The sequence below is a fragment of the Nesoenas mayeri genome, assembly GCF_963082525.1.
Source record: "Nesoenas mayeri genome assembly, chromosome: 12".
Classification (NCBI taxonomy): Eukaryota; Metazoa; Chordata; class Aves; order Columbiformes; family Columbidae; genus Nesoenas; species Nesoenas mayeri.
In genome coordinates, this window is record NC_137547.1 from 15,667,498 (window position 1) to 15,684,285 (window position 16,788).

Sequence of the window (16,788 nt, forward strand, 5' to 3'; positions counted from 1 at the left end):
AGCTGGAAACAAGTTTAGAGCCTCTGAACAGGACAGGTAGACAAACCTGCCAAGTTCAGTAAGTTTTATAAATACACTAGCAAGCATTCAGTTCGTGACTGTTGTGTGATAATGAGACTTGGGCACATTTTTTCTTCTAAATATAGTGTGTTAGGGAAAAAACAAACCACAAACAAACAAAAACCCACAACTGTCTGTGGGAACTATTAATTAATTTTCATAAAGGTTCATCTGTGAAGAAAGGGCATGGTGAGCTACAGTGAGAAAAAGCAGACACTAGCAGCCTTCTTCCATTTGTGTGGTGGCCTGAGCATGGAAAGTCTTGATTGCAGCATATAAGCCATCACGTAATGTCGTCCTTTGGACAGGAAATCCTCAAATGCAGCCTGCACCTCTGCTGTAGGGCTCCCCTGATCGTAATATTCTGCTCTACAGGGATTAATGGAAAAGGTGTCTGGCATCTCTGCTGAGACTACTAAATGCCATAGAAGAGGATCCGATTTGAAATACCTTTATTCACACTACCTTATGCATGAGGATTTGGAATAAAAAAAGTGTTTTAACATACTGAGTAGCTGCCACTGGTGATGAATTGTGTTTACAATCTACCATTCAACCTCATGTGCATAAGCACCTTCCTTGGTTGGCAGTAATCACATTGCTCGGTGGGACTAATCCAATGCTGAAGTTTCTTGCAGAATTGAGGCTGCAGTTGTTTAGCCATTTCACCTGGAAAACTTGGGTAAAATGAAAACTTTCTTCCCTAGTGGCATTTTCTGGAAGAACATCAAGTTGCAGTGTATGTATCATCCTTCAGCTGTTTAGCTCAAAAGAAATCAATGATAAGTTCATATCCTCAACTGGAAAAATAAGTCAATTAATACACAAAAAAGGGTAAAGTCAATACAAAGCATAAAACAGTGTTGGCCAAATTAAAATGTCCAGTGCACCTCAAAATTACTTATTGTCTAAAAGTAGTGAAGAGCAGTTTCCAGCCTGCCATAGAAAATAAAATAATACCAAAAAAAATTAAGGCAGATTCCTGTCATCCGAAATACCAAGTTTAAAAGTACTATCCTCGTTGGTTAGGAAACCTGAGAACGTGTAACTACAGTGAGCTTCAGGGGTTGCCTTTTCTTAACTGTTCAGCCCAAATCCTGCTGACCTTGGAGGAGCTTGGGGGCTGTGTTTCCACGTGCGTGAAGCGTTCTTGAACAGTTTTCCTGATATGTCAGGCCTGAGCAAGTTTTCCATTAATTTCAGGCAGTCTTCATTTCCAGCATGCTGTTTCTCTTCCTTCACAGCACACTTATTTAGATGTAACTTTTACAACACAAACTTATTGTTTATATCCCCACTTCCCTATATATACTTTACAATTGATCTGAGCTGTGATACAGCATATGGAGCTGACCCTTCCTCACACCTCTTTGTATTGGTTGCAAGTAACATTCCTGCAGTTTCTGTTTCTGTTCCTCTAGGGCTGTAATAGGACTTACCTTGTTCATACTAATCTCTTTGGGTGTTTTGAGAGAGAAAAAAATAAGTCTGGAAGTATGAAAGAAGGAAGCAAGCAAGCAGTCATATAGTGTATGATACTATACATCATTAGTATCCACAGTGTGGGTATGATGGTAACAACAACAAAAAAGAATAAATTGCATAAATGTAGCCATCCTATAGGATATATTATTTATTCTTGCTGTGTTCATTGTTGTATGCAAGTCTTAATTTTAGGGTTTGCATATTGTGCCTGCTAAGGTAAAAAGTAACACTATCAATACTGTGTTCTAGCTTAGCTGGTTTTTGTTTTGATTTGGTTTTCCTGAAAGAGAGTATTTTCCTGAAAGAGAGTATTTTCCTGAAGCTATCTCAGTGTATCAGTGACTTCTGTCAGCATGGAAGTGAAAAATACAATTTTTAAATCCTTACACCAAATCGAGGACCCCTGATAGCCAGAGGCTACACAGCCAATTGTCCTGGAGTGTGCTTCATTCCTCCCTATTATTTGATCCGCCCTATGTTTGTTCATTTGTTTTCATTGGTGGTCGATATTCCAGCTCCCAACTATGCTATGGGTAGTTTTCTCTTGTATGGTCCAAAAGGTAAACCGTATGATTTTTTTTTAATGATGTGAAATCAGTGAAAGTATGTGCAAGAAAGACAAACATGCAGTTTCTGTTAGTCACGAAATGAATTCCTGACACAAAGTTATTTTGTGGGAAAACTCTCAGCGTACTCAGTAAGTATAGTGAATAAACCTGAAAAAAAAATTCCTCTGGTCTTTCACTTGTAAGGTTATCTTTGGTAGCTCCTTTTACACCAAATAATGACTTCATGTTGATGGCCCCATAATTTATAATGCATTATTATTATTGCCAAGCAACATTGATTGAAGTAAATATTTAATACTGGAATATTGATGTTACATCATCCTAGTGTATCTTCTTGTAATAGCTGTACTGAATTGACTGTTTTTCTGATTAAACAGAAAACTGAGTTTGATTTTAGGAGTTGAGACTCAGTGAATTTGGATATAATCCAAAGTCACTGAAGTTGATCTGGATTTTTGGTTTTTGGCAGTGCTATGGTATGCAGCTGTGGATTTTTTTATTTTCTTTTTTAATATTGCAAACCAAATAACCAGATCCAGCCACTGAAACTGCTTGGATTGAATCAGAATTGACTATTACTCTTCTAGTCTTCAAATATATTTTGATAAATGATCTCTGCCAGCAAGGGAGGCTCTTTAAGGCACAGTGGAAAACAAAAAGCAAATAAACCAAATAGAAAGTATGCAAGTAAAAATAAATGTCTTGCTTTTGGTATTGCAGATGAAGAAGTCCGCCTGGTCTATATCTGGTAATATTTTAGACTATCTAATTCAGGTGGTATGGCTTGGGGTTTTTTGCCTTTGTGTTTTCTTTTTTTCTGAACATGTCAATGCTTTCGCAAAACTGGGCAAATTCATTCTCTGTATTTGCTAACTGGAGCTGTAGCACAAGGTTTGTGTCTAAATGACACAAGAGCAGAGCATTCAGCAGAATATTTGCCCTCTGGCTACCAGCCATTTGGTCCCTATTTAACACAAGACTGGGATGTGAGGGCTCCTTTCACAAGTCCTTCCTTGTTGTTTTGGGTATGCAAATGTGTGTGCAGGCGTTGAGGTATTCTCTCTTTTTGGTATTTACTGAAATGTGTTAATCGCTGTTTCTTGCGGAATCTTGTTATCCTAGTACGATGTTTACACGTATTTCCCACTCCCTTCAGGAGTTGCACCTATACCAATATAATTATATACTTGCTGAATGGCACAGAAAGTTTCAGTAGGGTATGACTTTCCTGGCAAGAGCAAGGCTATGTTGTTTACTTATAGAAATTATACTATTGACACTGTTAATAGCATTTAAAGTAGATAGAGATACCACTGTTCCTGTATAAATGTTTTATAATTAATTGGAAGTACACTTGAGGAAAGCTAAGCTGGTAGGATCATAACCATAAGGCTGGTTTGTTGTACTGATTGGCACATTGTGTGTCTAATTGTTTGTCGATCTGGTATGGCTCACAGATGCATTTAATGATTCCCCTTGGGCTGCCTTGGTTTGCATTGATCTTCCCAGACACACAGGATGATAAGATGTGAAGGGATGTGGTTTAATTAGCCTACAGCTTTATTAATGTAGTTCATCTGGGAGCTCTTCAGCAATAACTTATAAAGTACAGGTCATGATGTATTGAGTTACTGCCAGCTGGTAGAAGTTAGCATTTGCCTCCCCAGGCTTTTGCTGGGCACCCACTGCATCCCCATCACGTGAGGATTAAAGTGCTTGGGGTTTCTTAGCATGGTGGTAAGTTCTTTCACAGTGTGGAGCCAGGTCTCTCTTGGTAAGTGATCTGCACCTTGTGACTGCTAGAAGGGCACCTGTTATTGATTAGTTTATTTGTCCTGCCTACAGTTTCTAGATTGCTAATAGTTAATAGCTTTTACAAAATACATTCCTGGAGTGAAAGGAATACCATCCTTGCTCTGAAATGGCTCAAATCAGATATGATTATGGTAAGTGATCAGTAGTCACTGATATTCATTGTTGGTTTTCCTGTCTATAATCTACACATCTTCTGGTTTTGTAGCCCTTTAAAGGGTTGAGGTAACTTCTTCACTGTAGTATTTCAAACCACGTTATACTCAGTATTGCAGAAAGGGTTTGTGTCTGTCACAAGTACTTTTGGGATGTGTACAAGATCTCTTGCAATATTTTCACCCAGCTATCTAGATAATCCCTGCATCTGGCTGCTTCTCACTACTGGAAATTTTAAAAAGGGCAGAACTGTCCACAGTGCAATCCTCTTGTGTCATTCTTCTGCTTTGAACTGCACTAGAATGGAATTAGACCTGTGGGCCTTCTGTACCCAGCCATAACCACACAGCACTTGTGCCACCTTGTAAGGAGTCCCTGTGGTTCAGAAGAAAAAGAAAAGCAGAAGCAGGCACGTACAGGCAGCAAGTACTTAATTTCTCTGGGGGGCAGAGGAAGCACTCCGTCCACTCAAGAGAGACCACCAGACTTAAGGGTTTAGATGGAAGTTTCGGCTGACAAATGAGACCCAAAACGCTTATTGTATTTGTATTACTGATTTGTGTCCCCAGTAGAGCTCTGTCTTGGGTTGCATTTGCGTTTCGGTTGATGATGAGCATAAGTCTTGGAGTTCCTTGGTATTTTGGTCCTGAACATGTCATCTGGATTTCTTTGTTTTACCAGCAGAACTTTTAATATTGTGGTGTAGTTTTATGTCCTTTTTATGCAGTGATTTTTTTTCCCTTTGAATAAAGTCTAACCCAAATATTAAATAAATTAAACATGATTTCTGATTGCCCTTTATTTCTACAGAACTCTGCTGTTGCTTGGTACTGATATACAGGATGTCAGATCTTTGCTTCTCCCTCCTTGTTGTATTGCAAAACCTCATATAAATTTTTCCATGAAGGTTTTTATTGTGCTTGATGGATATGACCCCTCCTTTAGCATCACCAGTAACTTCCTGATGCTGAATTAGTTTGTATTGTTGATCTGGGGATGAGAGAATGGCTCAAACTGAAGGTCATGAGGGCCACACACCACTGCAGGATGCAGAAGAGCCAGTGATGCTGAGCACTGCTCCCTGCTTCCCTGCCCTTGTCCCCTGCAGCCAATTCTTGTCATCCCAGCAAAGGGAATAATTAAATCCTACTTGGTCTTTCCTGTTAATCCAGATGTAGCCGGCAAGCCTGCCTTTGGGGTAGGGGGAGTGTGTTTTAAGATCCATTTTCAATATATGCTACAGTATTCTGTTTTACTGGATGTAGAACAGTATGTAGAGGTTTGGTTTCAGGAAGGCACAATGTTTTTCATGTGGTATTCTAAAACATTATATCCACTAAGCGTAGCAATTCCTCTTTGTTCTCTTTCTTCTACAAGGACTGTTGTTGGTGACTTAAAATAATTTGTATTGAACTGTAGAGTATAACCTTGTATAGCTGGAGAAATATTTTAAATTCATGTTTAGTTCAGAGGCAGATCTTGCTGTTGTGTGAGCATGGAAAGGAATTAGGATGAAAAGGACACCTGATGACTGAATATGTCCATAAAGCATATGAAAGATTATGGGAATAGATGTTTACTTATTCATAAGCACAAAACCTTTGCCACTCATTCTTCTATGTGTACCATGTCTAAAGCAACAGAGTAGACTGATTCTAGCGTTTACATGCTGTTATTGTACAAATGTTTAAGAAAACAAATTGGATTACTTAATTGGGAAGGGAATTTAAAAGCAGAGTCTTGGTTCTTTTACCATGCTTTCAAATTCTGTTGTCTCTGTAGTATTGGCTTGATAGAAGAATAATTTGCATGCTAACTTGTTTAGTGCACTGATGCTGCTTGTTGTAGTATGTATGGTTAATTAGGAATCTGGAACAGTATGCAGCTCATGCCTTGTTTGTTCTCAGCTGGCCTGTGCTTGCATAAACTGTTAGAAAATGCTACACAAGCACAATTCCTTTGGAATTAGGTTATAGTTAAATTGCAAATAATTTAGTCTTTCAGCCTCTTTGAGATAAAGATCCTCAGCTGTTAGTTTGCTGGCTTAGAAGTCTCCCGTTGGAAAGAGAGGGGTGAGTTCCCTTTTGTAAGTAATTTAAATTACAGATAATCTATGAAAAAATAATCATATAAGAATTCTGCAGTCTTGTGTGTTTTCTTTTTTTTTCCTTTGGCTACCTGTATCCTTAAACAATTTTGCTTGCTAATAACTTGAACAGTAGTGATGCTATGTCTGCTGATGTGTATGTTTGTACTGTGTCTGAATGTTTGTGGCATGCTAACAATTTTTGAGAGAACACCAATATTATTGCTAATTGTAAGGCAACAGTGAGATGTGATCTCTCACAAAGAATTAACTTCTTTTTACTCTATTGCAGTTTTCACATTTAATGATGTAATAGTGCATTAAATAAATAGCAAATAGTATATTTTACCTTTAGACCTCTTTGCTGCTCTGTGGCCTTTGTTAGATTTGGTGGTTTTTAAGGGCTTCTCCTACAAGTGTAGACCAAGCCATGTCTCATTGTGTTTGAATCTATTTTCCCTTGCTCTGTGAATTTGTTGTTGTTGTTGTTTTTGTGTTTTTAGTGTCAGTGTATGAGTGTCGTTGCCCCAAGTATTAATAACAGTTGCAGTCTGTCAAGGATTTCCTCAATGAGGCTTTTAATCCATTAGCTATAAAAGGAAAATATTTTTTAAATTATGAATGTAACATTTGAAAAGAAGCAATTCTGCCTTTCACAGAAAAGGGAATGAGGGGCTGGAGAGAAGGTGGAGCTGATCTCCTTTGAGAGAAGAGTAGTGAAAGGACAAGAGACTAAAGACACAAGTTTCAGCAGGAGCAATTACAACTAGATATCAGGAAGAAGTTCTTTGTGCTGGGGATGGTCAAACACAGGGTGGGGGCCCCAGGAGGTGTCCAACCTCCCTCATTCTTGGCGGACTGAACAAGAGCCTCGTCTGATCCGATTTCAGAGCCAGCCCTCTCCTTCAGGTGACCCCTAGAGATCCCTTCCTACTGAAGTTATTTTAAGATTCTTAGTTAAGATAAAGGCAAACTCACCTCTGTCATGTTATGAGAATAAATCACATGCAGATAATCCACTTGTCATGTGCGAAGTTGGAATCAGCCCCATCTGTGCTGTGTACAGTGTTCTCTGTTGCCTCGGTGCTGCTGTGCAAGACCTCAGGAGAGAAGGATTTGATGACAACTGGTTTATTTTGGAACACAAATTATGTCTGTCTCTTAGCCAATATATGCTATTGCTAGTGCATAATAGTAATGTCCAATTTTGAGCAGTCTCCTCTCTCATTTTGAACTGTTGCCTCAGAACTATTAATAGACTTTCCAGCTAATTTTTATTCAATAAGCTAATCTAGAAGACAGTTGTAAGATACAAATAAAACATCTTTTAATATTAACCTTCATTGTACCACACTATGGACATCTAACTGTAGTAACTCACTTCAGTTTTTGCAAAGAAAACATGAGACTTAAAGATGTATTTTCAACTATAAGCACTGGTGCCCTATTTAGAGGTTTGCATTGCCATGAAGGGGAAAAAAACAGTAAGTTTGCTTCTCTTAGCTGACTTTGTGGTGGTTGTTGTTTGTTTGTTTTTTGGTTGGTTTTGGTTTTTAATATGAAATGGAAATTTTGTTGTCAGAGAACCTGAAGTGCGTGAATTCTTAAGTCTTAGTCCTAAAAGGAACATTTACATAGTACAGAATATTTTTAAATAGTGGGATTTGCATAAGTACCTGAAGAAAAATTTTAGAATATTTGCCTTTTAGGTTTCTGGAACATACCATTTAAAAGGGCACTAAAAATACCCTTTGTGCATCTGCATTAAATTCCTAGCAAGTCTGTGCTTTTATTGATGATCCTCTAATGTAAAAATAGTCTTGAGACCAGCAAACATAAATGAATGAAAATATATTGTACCCAGTAATCTATGAGCACTTTGAAGTATTCAACATATGCGTGGGAATGTTTTTATTAAAACGAGGAGCTCTTATTGGTTATCTTGATGTTGAAAAAGACATTTGTGCATCATAAATATTGAAAGTACTTGTCTGCTGAAAACATGGATACTGATTTTTTTTGCAACTGGATACTTATGTATAGAAACTCGCTCTTATTAGCACTATCAGAAAGCAGTGGGGCTCAGCACAGGCACATTAGCATGCATGAAACAGATGAAAGAATCTAGACCCAGATTTTCAGCTGTCTGGAGACCAAGGACAAAAGTCTCATCATTACCTTGAATCTAAAGTGGTAACAAAAATAGAACAAATTGGTTCAGGAGATGAAGGGAGATGTATGTCTGGCTAAGGGACGGACTGGAGGGAATTACGGGAAGACCCATGAGAACATACTTAAAACAAGCTTGCGAAACTAGAACAGACATTATTTGCTCTCCAGCTGTACACGCTACATGACTGAGCAATTAACTATCATTCACTGACTTCTATAGATTTGAAGTAAAGTGGGATATATTTTTATCTAAAAAGTAGTAAGATAATTGACAGTAGCATCTGACTGACTTGTGTATAAGCATATTTTAAGAAAATCTTTTTTTCAGAAAATGGAAGCAGTTGTCTTAGTTTAGCTTAGCTTTTAGCGTACCTGGGTACTTTCTGCTTACATGTCTTGGATAAATCTAATCCAATATTTAGGTTTAATTAAAAAAGGTAAAACCAGTTTAGCAGCAGTATTTTGGTTAGCAAAATATCCTCGGAGAAGTTAGTCTTGGCATGTCCATGCTGAAAAGGTAGGCCTGATCTTTACCTATAAAATCATGATTTGTTCAGCTTCTTTAAAATCTCAGGTGCTGTTAATGAGGCTTAAACCAAAATTCAGCTCTGTATTGAAAGTCCAACTTTGATCTTTAAAGATGGAAGAGGCAAAAACTGGAGACTTAATTCAAACCTAACCCTACTGAAAACTGTCAAGCCTCTGCAGAACTGTGTGACCACAGCAGGACAACTGTACAGCAAGATAGGCAAGAATGTCAGAGAAATATCAGTAATATACCCAATATGTTCCAGAGTTAATGTTTTATAGTTATAATTTGTACTTCCATGTTATAGAGCTCAGAAAGCCATACAGTTATATTAAATGTTATGAGTTTTCTTCTTTGGAAGGATTTGTAGGAGAAAGTTATTCAATTATTAAAATCGGCTCAGAAGATTTAGTCCAAGATTTATTTAGTAATTAAATGTGGTAACTTGGATTCAAATTTCAAATCTCATCTGCAGAGAGTTTTGATAACATAAAACAAAATGTTCTTTAAAATTTGTAGCTAAAGATGTTACTTTTGCCATCCATACAATATTTCACAACAGTACTCCCTTCAGTCAGGGTGTATGGTATGGTTTCTGAATTGTAGATATTTATTTTGGGGCAGTTCTCTTGTACACTCACAGAAAGAATATATGAAAATACCAAGAATCTCTTCTTTGCGTTTACCCTTCTGCAGAAGGGACATTACTTTCCTCTCATGTGTCACTGTTTATACTGTCATTTATTTCTCCTGCATGACTTCTAATACCAGGTTCTACTAAGTCCAGTTCAAATATGTATTCAACTCCAATGAAAAGCCATAATTAATAGCTTAGAATGTGTCTTCAGCTGGTATCTTGAAGGAAATGTGAGGCTGGTGGGAATGAAAGAGAATGAGATGTCTTCTGTAGCTGCTCTGCAGAGTAGGGGTAGTGGAGGAAGGTTGGTTAAGACTGCAGGATGGGAATGCAGGGTAGGGAGTTTCCCAGTTTTGGGGAGAGGGGTAAATGGAATTTCCAGCATGTGCTGAATTTTGAATAGGAAAACTTAGATCGGGTTGGTCAGATATTTCCTAAAATGTTTGTTGCTGCCAGCTCTTGAGACTGCATTTCCTCTTTAAATCTATTATAATAATGCACCAGCTTAAACATAAATAAATAAATAAATCTGAAAGCTCTTTTGTCCTGCCTGGAGGCTGAAGGTTGGGTTTCTTTCTACTGTAGATGTGTTTTATCTTGTATGATAAAACTGTTGACACCATGTAAAACTATCAAATTTAGCACCTGGGCCAGGAGAGGGGTGGTAGCTGGTACAGGTTCTCTTCTAACAGGTTGAAGCTCTGGGCTGGCCCTGCTAGCAGTGAATCCAGCTGGCTGTGCAAACAGTTGTCACCTTCATTTCTTTGCCTGTTTCCTGCATTTGTGGGAAGAGGTGATAGGTTACCTTACCACTTGCTGTAAAATTTAAGATCCTTGCAGAGAGCTGTCGTAGACCTCACAAGAGATATGTTATTGAGAAGAATTAAATACAGAACAGCACTAAGGAAATAAGTAATGTTTTTTGTTGCTAAATTAGTTTTATTCATTTCATATTCAGTATTTACAACAATGATTTAAAATAGCTGAGCTGATTTGGTGCCCTGAGATTTGAGTCTTTAAATGTTCATCTGTCAGGCTGGTGTATTATCTTGAGACTTGTTTCCAAAGCAATGCACTGGAATACTTTATTTGCAGTGACTAGATGTGTGCTATATATATTCATTCTAACAGCACACCATTAGCCTAAACTTAGATGCTACACTGCACTTACCTCCTTTGCAAGTGCAGCTATGAGAACCAAACACTTTCTGTTGTATCCGTTCTTTACTGGAATACAATCGGATATTGAGTCGCTTAGGTTTCAATGACCGCTAGCAGCAGACATATATGTAACTTCATGACAAATTAAACATCATCTTTAATTTGAACTATCATCTCAAAGTTTGTGTGTAAGTGAATATAGAGGAGACAAATGATGTCATTTAACGTTAGTCACTTTTGTGGTTACCGAAGCTACCAAAGGGCAAGAAAACTTATTTCAGGGAAAAGAAAACCCTAGGGTGGTAATGAGATTAAAAACAATGATTGATGAGCTGTGCACTGCTGTGGCCTGCTGGGGTGGAGGATGCTGCTCTGTGCAATGGCTTTCTCGGCATCTGGCAACAGTAGCACCGATGGCTGCTCTGTCCTGGGTATTCAGTTTTGCTTCAGTGCTTTTGTTTATTGTAGCTCAAAATATTTTTTACACAGATTCTTCTGCCCTTGCACACTGTGACAAGAATTTTGGTTCTCAAATTGTTGTGACATGCTCATGAAGCAGAGGACAGTACAAGCAGATTGAAATACACACATAATGCCTTAATACAGAGGAGAGAAAGTGGATTCAATGTTATTTAAGAGTTTCTGCATAGACAGATGTATTTCTAAAGGACTCTGTCATGCAGACAAGATGATACAGGTTGAAGCTGGTTTTAAACAGTGCATATTATTTTCTAATGCTGCAGTAAACACAGTAGGGAGCAATACTATGCTGTTAGCCTCAGACCTTCCAGAGAAACAGTTTTATAGCACCCTACCTGGCACCTTGGACAGTAACTTTAAAATGGAAGTAAAAACCTTTTCTCTTGTACTCTGTGAAATCTAAGCCCTAATCTTGAGTTAGGGTGAAACCCTTTCTTGCAAATATGTAAATGTAGAGGAAATTACATGGTTCAGTGCCTATTCATCCTTGTTTTATGAGGCTTTAATTTTGTTGACTTTATTAATATTCCCTGGGGATGTATAGTGTCTCTGGGCCCAACTGCTATTTCATACAAGTTGGAGTTGAGACACTTTTATATCCTAGTTTGGTTTTTAACTTTGTGTGTTTTGTGTGTGTTAGTCCTTCAGTTTTCCCTGTGGTTTTGTTGTATTACACTAGAAATTCTCGTTGTCTGACAGTTTCTGTTGGGTTGAAAAAGATATGATAATACCCGAACACTTGACTTTTTCAGTCCGTGTTTATCTAGTTTGGTTCTTGAGAAACTTGAGTTCTCATTTGCACACAATTAATTTGAAGAATTGAAGTGCTGGAATAATAGAAGTGGAAACATGATAACACTAAGTGTGCTGTTTGGAGACTCTGAGCAAGCATGATGTGATACCACAAATTTGGATTCCAAATGGACAGAATCCAGGGGAGAGTCACAGAAATTATGAGAAGACTGGAAAATATAATTGACAAAGAAACATCGAGAGTTACAATTCTATCCATGACTTTGTAGCTTCATGAATTTTTATAAATATGCCAAAGTGATTGTACAGAGAAGAGATAAATTTCTGTCTTCTTCCTTTAGAGACAGGAGATAATATAAGCTTAACTGTGGTGCACTAAGAAGGATTTCCTGAGGTGCAGCGGAGCCTTTGCCTGTCTGGAAGTTTTTAAGACTGAGTTAGACAAGGATGGGGCAGGGATGCAGGAGACCTGATGCTGCTGCAATAGTCGCTGCATTCTGGGCACCTGCGTTCAAAACAGATGGATGAAAAATGTAAAGCAGTGGAAAGAGGCTGCTGGGGGTGATGTGCCCACAGTGGTGGAAACCGCAGAGTGTGTAGGTAGGGGTGGCATATTGGGTACCACAGCAAGGTTCACTGTGCTGTGCACGGCGTCACTCCTGCCCAAGTGTTCCTTGGGAAAGAAGGCACAGGTGTGAAAAATCCCTGAAGAACGCTTGGTGGGAGCTTTGGTCTGCTGTGGAAATTAGAAAGAGATGCAAAACTTTTAAGAATATCTGAGGTTGCAATTTAAGATTACTATTTAGCCTCAATCTTCAAATAGTACTGCAATAGGAATGTACTTTTTTGGGGGTGAAAAAAGGAATACATGCAGGAATTCCTCAGTCTTCAACCCTGTCTTTTGTTTGTTTTGCTAATCTTGTTTCTTTTTAGTACCTTGAAATGTGGGACTCTAAAACATTGCTGTGTTTATAATAGTAAAATGTCAAAGTTTCTCCAATGTGGCTTTAACTAGAGTCAACTTATAAAGCCTCAGCCTACCCTTTTTATTTTGCACAATGCAATTCACTTTGTGGGATAGTGATTTTTGGGGGTAATTCCTTGCATACTTCTCATAGACAGTAATTGATGCTAGTGCCCCATAATGCTGAAATGCAGGAAAGACGGTGGGGGCTAGAAAGCTCGATTAAATAAAATATGTGAGAATACTGTAACCTGTGAAAGACAGTGACAGCAATAAAAGCCAGTATTTACATCAGCAACAGTAATACAGATATATTTTATTGTATACTAGCTTCTATTCTTGTCTGTTTGTGTCTATGTTGTAAAATAATGTAAGAATTCATCAACTTGCCTTCTGTCAGCTTGATCTGTTATTTTTTGACCTGAGCTGTGTGGTTGGAATTGTAGTGCTTGAATTACAGCCTCAAAGACTCTGAGCTCAATAACAGTCATTTTCTGAAGTGTGCTAGAAAAGCATTGCATATTGTTCATACAGCTTAATTGTTTTAAACTTGTGTAATTCAAAGCTATTTTTTTTAATTTGTGGTGGCGATGTTGTTCATTACCTTTAAACATGGAAACAAACCCAGTGCTAACACATTCTTTAAGTGTAGCTGTGCATGTGGTAGAAATGCTTTGTGTAGTAGATTTTTAATTTATATGTATTATAAACCAAGGATTTCAGGCAGCATCTGCCTGAATCTGCCCCATCCTATTCTTCTACAAAAATAAAAATGCCTAAAAATGAAATTTAAATACCCAGGAAGAAAAACAACACTGAAAAAAAAAAAAAGACAGAAAGCTGCGTAATTATTGCAGTCCATTATTATCTTACATTTTATAAATTGCGACAATCCAATATCATCTTAGCAGTGCCGATGTATTGGAATTTTGGGGGGATGGGGAGGGACAAGACATAAACCAATCATTTTGTCCCTTAAAGATATTTCAGGCAAGCAAGAAGTTGTAACTAATTACATGTGAACTTACAGAGGAATAAAAAAAATAGGCAAGCTTTCTGGAATTAGGTGGCTTATGTGTATTGATTAATATGAGGATATTAATATGTATGGAGTAGTTATTTTGTTTACTATCTTTGTCAAGTGAATGTGATTTCCCTGTTCAGTAATTCAGTAAACCAATGACGCAAGTTGATGGGAAATGTATGAGGTTCCATTAGACCATTTATCATCAGAAGAGAAAAGAAGCAGCATTCAGTGAACAAATAGCAACAAATTCATGACAGCATCTAGACAGTTGCTGCTGTGCATCTGGTCTTTTCCAGATGTTAGAGAGTACCGTAAGCAAGCATTCTTCTCATTCATAATTATTCATGTAAGTACAAATTAGTTCCCATAACTATTTGCTGTAAAGCCTACTATAATTATTGCCAAAAATGGAACAAATGTTTCAGAAAATGAAGCTCTGAACTGGAACCAAAGCTAGCCTAAAATTTTTGATCAGATTTTGATCTTGCTTACATCAGTAAGAGCAACTCCAGTGGAGCTGATGAAGTTAATACGGGGCTGACTAATATCAGAAATTAGTTATGCAAATGTAGCTGATAACTTATTATTTTGTTCTTGATTTTAAGCTGGTCATTGATATGGAAACATTTGAGCTTTGCTTGAGATCTTTCTGGCAAATGATTCTTAAGAAAAAAAATTGGAACATTCAATGAATTCTCCAAGGAAGTGCAGAATTTCCCCAAGGTTTTGGAAACTGTGCTTGAATATTTCTGTTAACTGGAATGACTATTGGCAACTGCCTATATTGCTTAAATCTTTGGAACATTGTTTTTCACAGCATTATGTTGGTCTCACCTTCAGAGTCTTTAATGTAGGTTGCCGCAATGTTTCTTGTTGTGGGGCAGATATCAGTGTTCTAAGTACCTCTTTTGTAGAGATGTGAAGAGACCACAAGTGAAATCAACCTTTTTATACATGAATGGTTTAATTAAAAAATAAAATCAACAAACAAAAAAAATCCCACAAAAACAAACACTTTGTTATAACCAGTCTTGGTGTAAATTTCCTTTGCTGATACTGTCTGTTAAATTCTCTGTTTATGTCAAGGCTAACTTCTTGCCCTGGAAAACTTACTATGCAAGAATACCACAGACTCTTTCAGTTACTTACAAGTGATGAGATTTTTCTAGACTCTTACATTACCAAGACACAATGATCTGGGATAGCGTCAGAATTTTCCTCTTTTGAATTTTGTTTCTTGAGTACATTTTGTCCATTTGCATGTATACACACCTGTAGATTTACATGCCAAGTACCTGTCCTGTTCCAAAGACCACAAAAATCATTGGGAATATTCTCATATTGCAAATTTTCAGTGCTAATGAAAGGAGCGCGTCAGTAAGTCTGTGTTATTATCTTAAAGGTAGTGAGGGATGATTACTTGAGATGCAGCTGGCTAGACTGAGTAGTGATGGGTTTGATTCTCGATGTTCGAATGTCAAAATGTCTGAATGAAGGCTGGAACTGCATATAGCTATGAAAGCAAGGATGGAAAGTATTGCTGTGGAATAGAAAAGCTAATCTTATAAAAGACTTGGCTAAACCCCATTTCTGCATGATATAGAGAGACCAGGTTGAAATGCACTGTGCAGCACTCTTCCTGTCTGCCAGCTCATTTTAATTTCTCTGTAAGACTTGATCTCTTTGAATAACTGTTACGGATAAAAGGTTAGGTTCTTATTTTGTTATTGGTTTTGTGTGTGTGTTTATTTGTTTGGGTTTTTTTTTTGTTTGTGATTTCATTTGTTTGTTTTATTCTTGAGGGTTCTTCAATGGCAGAGACCGATTCCAAAATGAAATGTCTAGGATTGATGCTTAAGGTATTTCAGGTTTTTTGCATGCTTTCCTGTTTTTATCTTTTCCTCTTCTGGTGTTTGCCTTATGGGCATCGTTAGGAAACCTACTGCAGTTTCTGTAATCAACTGGGTTATTGCATCGAAGATGATTTCTGGTAGTGTTTAATTGCTGCAGAATCTTGGGCAGGTTTTCTGATTAAACTCTCATCATACTTTTATATCTGAGCTTCCTGCATCAGACGTCTGCTTTGTCAGGTCTGAGCAGGCTCATCTTAACCTCTCTGGCAACAGACAAATGAACAGGGAAATGAGGCTTAAGACAGAAATCTGAAGCAAATTTCAGCATGGCAGCCGTGCCACCTACAAGCTTGAGTTCAGTTGAGGGCTGAATTGTTTCCTGATGTAATTTCCCAGTAATCATGTAACACAAGGCTGGAAGAGGCCTGAAGTGCTTATCTTTCCAGAGGTCAGGAGCAAATACCCGGTGTCATATTTAACAGGTACTTACTTGATGTCATCTTAAAAACTCCTAACTCTGAAACTCCTTAGTCCACCTATTCCAAAGCTTCGCTGTCCTTGGTGCTTCCTTATGCACAACTTCAATTTTCTTTGCACTGGTTTAATTTTCTCCTCCAGGCAGTGGTCTTAAAGAACAGATTTCTTCTCTTATTCTCTGCAGCAATCCTTCATATGTTTGAATCATAATACTCATCTCCTCTGTTTGCTTCCTTCTGTGTTCAGCTCTTTCACTTTTCTGTTGTGATTCGTGTTTTCAGCTTGCTCATCTTACTACTTTCTTCTGTTCTGTTTTGGTTTGGTTTTTTTTGTTTGTGTTTTTTTTTTTTTTGTGGGGGTTTTTGTTTGTTTTTGGCTGGGTGTGTTTGTTTGTTTGATCCCGTCATTTTAACCTTTTTCCAGAAAACAAACTTTGAGCTGACTGGCCCCTCCTGTCGTTGCAATTCACTTCCACAGGTACCCAGAACAACAGTGTGACTGTAGGGCAGGGATGTTTCAGACTCATTGAGTTACTTGTGTTGTGTTACTGTGGGTGCAAAGGAGTTG